This window comes from Salmo salar, chromosome 02 (assembly GCF_965601325.2).
Source record: "Salmo salar chromosome 02, fSalSal1, whole genome shotgun sequence".
NCBI lineage: Eukaryota > Metazoa > Chordata > Actinopteri > Salmoniformes > Salmonidae > Salmo > Salmo salar.
The window spans coordinates 93,742,117-93,752,177 of NC_138292.1; the positions used below are offsets into that span (position 1 = coordinate 93,742,117).

Sequence of the window (10,061 nt, forward strand, 5' to 3'; positions counted from 1 at the left end):
TCCACACAGGAACACACACTCAGAGCCTAGGAGGCTTTTCTAAAAACTACACTTTGCGTGTTTCGCTCACCTCTTTTTTCTTTAAAACTACGTTGGAGATGTGGTATCTACTCGGCTCGCTGCCTCTCAGATCAAAGGTGGGTCCATCTGCTCCGTTCCCGAAGTGTGGTCTCCCTGAGATCCCAAGTTAGAGGGATCCCTGGTGCACCATTTACCCAGGTCACCAGGAGCGGTCACCAAGTGAAGATTCACATCCCCAAATGTGGTTGTTAAGTTTTTCTCATTTGATAAAGAAATTATCACAAGTCAGAGTTAATCTTAAACTAAATATTTATTCACTTATAAGGGAGCAGGTCAATACAACACACGTATAAAGTCAATCAATTGGGTGCCCTACGATAATGATGGCTGGTTGAACAATCATGATTCGTTGAGAGATGAATCACCCCCAGATGATTCGTTGAGAGCCACGAGACAAAAGTACAAAGGTCTTTTACAGCCAAGATGCACCCCTTTCAACCTACATGAAAAACAGATGTATAGAACGGGTCACAAGGTTAAGATTTGTATGAAAGATACTTATAATTCTCAGCAGACAGTATCTGCTGTAAAAACAGTACTCTTTGTGTAGAGACCAGGGTCTGGCCCTGGGGTCATCTCTCCCTGGTACCATATAGAACAGAAACATTAACTCATGCTCTGGAATGCGGTCTCTTTAGGTTTTATCACCCAAAAGACATTGTAAATCTCCTGTCAGTGTTTTCTCCCAGAGGCCCATCCTCAGTAGAACACACAGACACAATAGTTCTAAGAACCCTCTATTCTGTTGCATAAATAACCATTTGATGCAATAAAAGTATTATAACATAATCTTGCAGTTTTGCTCTGTGTCCACTGAAAGTTGACTAGTAACAACAACTGGGACCTAAAAGACACCCACCATGAGACCCACTAAATCTGCCCAAGAAGAGGAAAACAAAAGAAAACCCACACCAAACTTAAAGACAGGAAGCAAACCAAAAAGGTGGAGCAACTAAAGGTGTTGACTCTCCACATGTATCAAGACAACTGGAGCACTGGGCCAGACACTCTTAAATAGAACCTGGACCAGCTCAGGTGAAACACCTTCCCACTAACGAGATGGACAAGCCAGCACAGGTGTAACACATACTGACTAACGAGGTGACACCAATCAGTGCTTCCTACGTGCTAACGAGCTAGACGTGCTAACCAGCTAGACGTGCTAACGAGCTAGACGGGCTAACGAGCTGTACGTGCTGACGAGCAAGACGGGCTGACGAGCTAGACGTGCTACAGTCCAACCTCAAAACATAAATGGAAAAACCAAAGCCTCTAACACCTTCCCCCTTAAGACAACAAATATATCCTTTATTTTTGTTGGACAAGTTTGCTCACCACCAACAGAAAACTTCCATTTCACATTATAATCAACTACAATGCTTCACCTTCTAGAATATAAACATGGTGTCTACTGGCTGTCAACAATTAAAAAAAGGAAAAAAAAATTCTAAATATATCTATTTTTCTACAACCGTAAGCTTCTAGAACTCTCCTCTTCCTAAAACTCACTAGCTTCTAGAACTCTCGCCCACTTGGAACGAGCCCAAACAAAACTTATCTCCAATACGGAAAAACGTGCAGTCAAAATAAATTGTGATCCATGGCAACTCACTGGCTAAACGCAAAACACAAATCTTTTTGACTGCCCACCCTTGAGACAATCAGAAACCAAGTTGTCCTTACCACAGACATGTCTGATTTCAAGAGGAAACTCCTGCAATATCCTTTGTAACGTTCCACCTCACTGCGGAGCTTCTCTCTCTTTTCAGAGTTCACTAGATAGGCATGTTGTTGGATCGGGGCCCAGTCTCCAATGTCATGCTCTAGTACATTTGGGTTGGCACATCTGAGAATGAACCCTGATATTCTAAAAGCAGGGCAACAATGTCAATATAATTGTACCAAAAATTGTCAGTCGGTTACATAAATAATTATGATTACTAAATGTTACATGAAATGTAAATATGAAATATTTGGTTGCATAGCCTTATTTTCAAAGGCTTTCAAATGACATTTTGCTAGGTCAGATATCCCCAATGTCACAGTTTAAACGTGTCCAAATCAGTAGTCCAAATGCAGAAAAAGTTTGTGATAAATTGAAAACCTAAACATAAAATGTGCCATACTATATACACAAACATCTGCCACAATAATCGTATTACTTGTATTTTTTGAAACAGGCTCCTTATAAACTGCACAAGCACCAGAAACGCTGTTGTTTTGACAAGTAGCAATAAATCACTGATATCAATTAGTGGGGAAATCAGGTTGCACGTGCTGTTGAAACTAACACAACTAAACAAACACATGGAAATGGGAGATAACTTTTACCTCACTGGTTAGAGGACAACCTGCAGAAGACAGTCAGCTACATTTTGGAGTGATACATTTAAATGTAGGGGTCGCTAAACAAAGGAACACAACACTTGTCATCACTCATCGATATTGTGCGAGAGGAGGGAGATGAGGTTGCACGTCCTGTTAAAACTAACAGCTCAAAAACCACACGGAATCTGGGAATAATGTGTACATCACTGGTTAGAGGACAATTTGCAGAAAACAGCTAGCTACATTTTTAAGTTTTGCTTTTTGATTCAACTGGGTCACCAACGTGGTAAGTGTAACACAACTCTTTTTTTTGTTGTCACTTTTTTATTAAATCTCATAAATAGTACTCTTTCAATTCAGAGCCTGGACTTTCCCCCTGAGGATAATATCCATATCATGTTGAAATCAATAGAACAGGGGACAAACGTTTAGGGTTCTACATTGTGACATTATTAAAATACTCCTACTACAATGTTAAAACATTCTACATTGTGACATTAATTCATTGATATCATGAAACAACTCCATGTATTTTCTAATATTTGATCAGAGATCTTTTATCAGATTATCTCTGGTCACAGCTATAGGGTTTCTCTCCTGTGTGTGTTCTCTGGTGTATAGTCAGCTGACCAGATGTAGTAAAACTCTTCCCACATTGACCACAGCTATAAGGTTTCTCTCCTGTGTGTGTTCTCTGGTGTTGAGTCAGAGAGCCAGATCGACCAAAACTCTTCCCACATTGACCACAGCTATAAGGTTTCTCTCTTGTGTGTATTCTCTGGTGTTGAGTCAGTTGGCCAGATGTAGTAAAACTCTTCCCACATTGACCACAGCTATAAGGTTTTTCTCCTGTGTGTGTTCTCTGGTGTAGAGTCAGATGGCTAGATTGACCAAAACTCTTCCCACATTGACCACAACTATAAGATTTCTCTCCTGTGTGTGTTCGTTGGTGTACAATTAGATTGCTAGATTTACTTTAACTCTTCCCACATTGAGACAGCTATAAGGTTTCTCTCCTGTGTGTATTCTCTGGTGCATTATCAAGGAGTTTGACACAGTAAATTTCTTCCCACATTGATCACAGCTAAAAGATTTCTCTCCTGTGTGTGTTCTCTGGTGTACAATTAGATGGATAGACCTAGTACAACTTTTCCCACATAGATAACAGCCAAAAGATTTCTCTCCAGTGTCAATTCTTTGATGTATTTTATGGTCTCCTGAAGAGTTGAATCTCTTCCCACAGTCAGAGCAGAAATGAGATTTCTTCCCTGTGGGTCTCTGCAGTTGTTTCTTGAGGTGTTCTGATCTGGAGAGACTCTTCTCTGCCTCGTCAGCTTCATGATGTTGTTGAAGCTCTCCAGAGGATCCACGATAGTTCCGTCTCTCTCCTGTGTGAACAACAAAGTTAAACAGATGGTTAACCTCTTTGGGGTATGTGTGACGCTGCAACAGCCAGTGAAATAGCAGAGCGCCAAATTCAAAACAACAAAAATCTCATAATTCAAATTTCTCACACATACAAGTATTATACACCATTTTAAAGATAAACTTCTCGTTAATCCAACCAGTTTCCGATTTCAAAAAGGCTTTACGGCGAAAGCATAACATTAGATTATGTTAGGACAGCACCTAGACAAGAAAAACCACACAGCCATTTTCCAAGAGAGGCGTCACAAAAACTAGAAATACAGCTAAAATTAATCACTAACCTTTGATGATCTTCATCAGATGGCACTCATAGGACTTCATGTTACACAATACATGTATGTTTTGCTCGATAAAGTTCATATTTATATCGAAAAAAAAACATTTTACATTGGCGTGTAATGTTCAGAAATGTTTTGCCTCCAAAACCCCCGGTGAATGAGCACATCAATTTACAGAAACACTCATCATAAACGTTGATAAAATATACAACTGTTATGCATAGAATTAAAAGATAAACTTCTCCTTAATGCAACCGCTGTGTCAGATTTAAAAAAAGCTTTAAGGCGAAAGCACACTTTCCAATAATCTGAGTACAGCGCTCAGTCACCAAAACAAGCCATACATGTTGTGGAGTCAACAAAAGTCAGAAATAGCATTATAAATATTCACTTACCTTTGATGATCTTCATCGGAATGCACTCCCAGGAATCCCAGTTCCACAATAAATGTTAGTTTTGTTTCGATAAAGTCCATATTTATGTCCAAATACCTCCATTTTGTTTGTGCGTTCAGTTCACTATTCCAAATGTAGAATGCGCATGCACAAAGTCCAGACGAAAAGTCAAAAAAGTTGCATTACAGTTTGTAGAAACATGTCAAATGATGTTTAGAATCAATCTTTAGGATGTTTTTATCATAAATCTTCAATAATATTCCAACCGGACAATTCCTTCGTCTTCAGAAATGAAAAGGAACTCAGCTCGCTCTCACGTCGGTGCGCGTGACTGAGCTCATGGCATTTTTCCAGACACCTGGTTCAAATAGCTCTTATTCTCTCCCCATTCACAGTAGAAGCCTGAAAAAAACTGTTGACATCTAGTGGAAGCCTTAGGAAGTGCAATATGACCCCACAGACACTATATATTGGATAGGCAATCACTTGAAAAACTACAAACCTCAGATTTCCCACTTCCTGGTTGGATTTTTCTCAGGTTTTCGCCTGCCATATGAGTTCTGTTATACTCACAGACATCATTCAAACAGTTTTAGAAACTTCAGAGTGTTTTCTATCCAAATCCACTAATAATATGCATATCCTAGCTTCTGGGCCTGAGAAGCATTCTCCTGTCACTGGGCAGATAATAGGAGCTCAGTTACTGAGTGGACTGCCTGGCAACAAAGGGATTGGATATGCGCGGTCCCGCAAGCACGCTGTTCCTTCTTTTTCTCCTTGAATGAATACGCTATTATTGTCCGGTTGGAATATTATCGCAATTTTACGTTAAAAATACCATAAAGATTGATTTTAAACAGAGTTTGACATGCTTCTAAGTACGGTAATGGAACATTTGGACTTTTCGTCTCTGGTACCGCACTCGCGCGTTATGCCTTTGGATAGTGCTCTGAACCCTACGAACAAAACGGAGGTATTTGGACATAAATATGGATTATTTCGAACAAAAACAACATTTCTTGTGGAAGTAGCAGTCCTGGGAGTGCATTCTGACGAAGATCAGCAAAGGTAAGAGAATATTTCTAATACTAATTCTGAGTTTAGGTTGCCCCGAACTTGGCGGGTGTCTGTATAGCTCGCTGTGATGGCTGAGCTATGTACTCAGAATATTGAAAAATGTGCTTTCTCCGTAAAGCCATTTTAAAATCTGACACAGCGGTTGCATCCAGGAGTAGTCTATCTATAATTCTTTAAATAATTGTTGTATATTTTGTCAACGTTTATGAGTATTTTTGTAAATTGATGTGCACATTCACCGGAAGTTTTGGTGGGAATACATTTTCTGAACATCACGCGCCAATGTAAAATGCTGTTTTGGGATATAAATATGAACTTTATCGAACAAAACATACGTGTATTGTGTAACATAATGTCCTAGGAGTGTCATCTGATGAAGATCGCCAAAGGTTAGTGCTTCAGTTAGCTGTGTTTTGGGTTTTATTGACACATGTCCTTGCTTGGAAAATGGCTGTGTGATTATTTTTGTCTATGTACTCTCCTAACGTAATCTAATGTTTTGCTTTCGCTGTAAAGCCTTTTTGAAATCGGACAATGTGGTTACATCAAGGAGAAGTGTATCTTTAAAATGGTGTAAAATAGTTGTGTTTGAGAAAGTTGAATTATGACATTTTGTTGTTTCGAATTTGCCGCCCTGACATTTCACTGGCTGTGCCCCGCAGGTGGACGCAGCCCTGAGAAGTTAAATTATTTGACAATTAAGACAGTCAAGTTAGCAACAAGTCATTTCGTCTTGTTTTCACATTAGTGGAAACTAGAAGTTAGTAAAGTTGTTGAAATCCTAAGCAGTGTGCCAGATTACTTTTGGTCTCCAATATTGGCCCCTTTCTGTGTTTAATAAAATTGCAGCACGAGGGCAATGCGCACACAATTTGATTGCAGAAACGCCTCCCTGCTAATAAGGAAACAGCTAGTTATGGATGTAGTATATTTGGTTGTAGAAACTCCTCCCTGCTAATGAGGAAACCGCTAGTTATGGGTGTAGTATATCTGGTAACGAGGAAACCACTAGTTATGGATGTAGTATATCTGGTAATGAGGAAACCACTAGTTATGGATGTAGTATATCTGGTCATGAGGAAACCGCTAGTTATGGACGTAGTATATCTGGTAATGAGGAAACCCCTAGTTATGGATGTAGTACATCTGGTAATGAGGAAACCACTAGTTATGGACGTAGTATATTTGGTAATGAGGAAACCACTAGTTATGGATGTAGTATATCTGGTAATGAGGAAACCACTAGTTATGGATGTAGTATATCTGGTAATGAGGAAACCACTAGTTATGGATGTAGTATATCTGGTAATGAGGAAACCACTAGTTATGGATGTAGTATATCTGGTAATGAGGAAACCACTAGTTATGGATGTAGTATAACTGGTAATGAGGAAACCGCTAGTTATGGATGTAGTATATCTGGTAATGAGGAAACCACTAGGTAAGGATGTAGTATATCTGGTGAGCAAAGATTTTAGTTTATCACAATGTATTCTGAATGTGAATGGGGGAAAACTCAGGGGAGTAACCTCCATTTCCAGGTTGCTTATGAGTGCATTTCACACTACTTTGGATTATAATTGTAAGGCTCGCTTCAATGTCATGCTTAATATAATGTTTGTGTCATCATCGCAAATCAACCGCTTTGTACTTCAACCAGTAAAATTCTCTTTGGCTTTTCCATCAGCCTGACAATGAGGGTTTGTACACTGTTTAACTTCACCTAACAATAACAAAGACCTACTGTAGGACCCATAACTTCACCTAACAATAACATAAACCTACTGTAGGACCCATAACTTCACCTAACAACAACATAGACCTACTGTAGGACCCATAACTTCACCTAACAACAACATAGACCTACTGTAGGCCCCATAACTTCACCTAACAACAACATAGACCTAGGATTATAAATCATTTAATATTTCAGGTGAAACATGCAAACTAAAATGTCTGTCGTGACATTTCATAACCTGATCATTTTGTGAATAATCCCACTAGGCTATTATGTAATGTGTTGTCATTCTAAATGTCCTGAATAAAGGAAAATAGCTCTGTGTGTTGTACAATAGCCTATCCATCAAGGAACAGTTCTCTACACATTATGAGCTAAGTATCTCTGTGTCCAAACAGACTAACGAGACCCTACAGTAAATCAAGCAGACAACAAAATTATAAGCACCAATTTGTTAGGGATGTTGGATCCAACGTGGAGCACAGCATGACTGTCTTTACCAGAGTAATGAACGAAGAAGCACTTTGGTTGTTGTTGCATGTCGTGATGTTTGTCATTTGACAGTCATTCAGAAAATGATTTCCTGGATCAGCTGATGATAGTTGAACATGTGACTGTAACTAAACAGCTACAGTATTAAGAATTATGTGTAATTATTTAAGAACTGCATTAATGACAGTATCCATTTGGGTGTTGTCAATAAAGTTAAGGTGACTCTCGGTTAGAACCATTGGATTTAGCAAACTCTGAAATAATTTAGGATTTCTGTGCCCATGAAAACTGTTTTCCCAGCGTAACATAAGGAGACACTAAATGTTACGTAGTTAGAGAGCATTTCAGAGATCTGAATACAAAAAAACTGTCCTAACAGGACAATAACCTGAACCACAAGGCCAAATCTACACTGGAGGAGCTTACCAAGATGACATTGAATGTTCCTGAATGGCCTAGTTACAGTTTGGACTTAAATCGTCTTGAAAGTCAATGCAAGACGAGAAAATGGCTTTCTAGCAATGATCAACAACCAACTTGACAGAACAGGAAGGATTTTAAAAAGAAAAATGAATATTCACATGAAGATCAGTCGCCTATTGGATGACATCACGACTTCCCATCAAGCCAACTCCTTGAAGGCCTTACTATGACATCACTCACTCCTTCTAGTTTGCAGTTGTCTAAAAAAAAAAACTATTTTGCTCAAAACATTTATTTGTTTCCCTTTAGTGTGTTTATACTTTAATGTATTTATATATCACTTTTCAACAGGAAAGGACGTCATGAACAATTCATACAGTACAAAAACATATGCAAGTGTAGAATGCCCTTTTAAAAATCACACATTAGTTCAACAACTGCAGAGTTTGTGTCCCTGTTTTATAAGATAGTACTCACTGTATTTACTGGTGTTAATCAGATCAATGTCCCTGTTTTATAAGATAGTACTCACTGTATTTACTGGTGTTAATCAGATCAATGTCCCTGTTTTATAAGATAGTACTCACTGTATTTACTGGTGTTAATCAGATCAATGTCCCTGTTTTATTAGATAGTACTCACGGTATTTACTGGTGTTAATCAGATCAATGTCCCTGTTTTATTAGATAGTACTCACTGTATTTACTGGTGTTAATCAGATCAAGGTCCCTGTTTTATTAGATAGTACTCACTGTATTTACTGGTGTTAATCAGATCTCCAGCCTTCTCTTCTTCGTCCTCCTCTAATGTGACAGTAATCTCCCCCTCTTCATTCTCCACTCCAAAAACTGCATCTTCCTCCTTTTCTTTCACTCTGAAGGCGTCTTTCTCTTCTTCCACCGTAACGTCTTTCTCTTCTTCTTTCACGGTAACAGCCTCACCTTCTACTTGTCTTTGTAATGTGACATCCTCCTCTTCCTCTTTCACGACAACGTTCAGCCACAGTCCCTCTTTCTCCGTCCAACAGACCTCTTCTTTAGCAGGAGGAGAGTAGCTTAGTGAACTCATGGTCGGGGATGTTAGCTAACTAGACTAGTGCTAACTTAACCAGCCAGCTAGTTGACTTACAACGTAAATATTACATTTAATGGGGTAGCTAGTTGTTTCCACATAAGTATGTTTAAAGCAAAATGGCAAATAAACCACGAAATTGTCTAAAGAACGTGAATGTTCCGACTTTGTCGGCTAGCGAGCTACCGAGGTGGCTGCAGTTGTTGAAGAAGCGTTCCGTCCACTAGATTATACGTCACACTAGAAACATCGCCTGAAAGACACATATCGCCATCTGCTGTCTGGAGGGAGGAAACGCAGTTGAGGAGGGAAAACTATTTTTATTCTTCATTGAATTATAATATTATAAAGCAGTTTAGGGAAACGTTTTTTACTCTCCATTAAATATGAATATTATATCAACACGTACAAAGAACAACAAGTGTTGTTTGATTAGTTCAGATTTTTTTATGATAATTTAAAACAAACTCTAAATCTACTCCACATCTGTATTTCTGATTCAGTCAAATAACTATATATCAAAATAAGCACCTAGTTATTAATACCCTTGATAAAGATGAGCAAAAATTACTGTATAAAATAAATAAATAAACTTTACCCACTACCAGGATATTTTAGCCCAAAACCTGGTTACCTCTCTGCTAGGAGGCTGAAACTTGGCCATAAGGGGATCGTCCAGCAAGACACATCAACATCCACGAAGAAACGGTTATTTGGCACAAAATCTGTCATCTCAGTCTTCGGACTTGA

The 10,061-nt window shown here is 38.8% G+C and overlaps 1 long non-coding RNA gene across 1 annotated transcript; it reads right to left on the reverse strand.

The window, feature by feature from the left end:
- Nucleotides 1-312: 312 nt before the first annotated feature.
- LOC145863199 (uncharacterized) lies at nt 313-9,522 on the reverse strand. Its single transcript, XR_014382468.1, has 2 exons — nt 8,993-9,522; nt 313-3,797 (listed from the first exon to the last, which is right to left on the reverse strand). It is a non-coding gene; the product is annotated as an uncharacterized LOC145863199 (long non-coding RNA).
- Nucleotides 9,523-10,061: the final 539 nt, after the last annotated feature.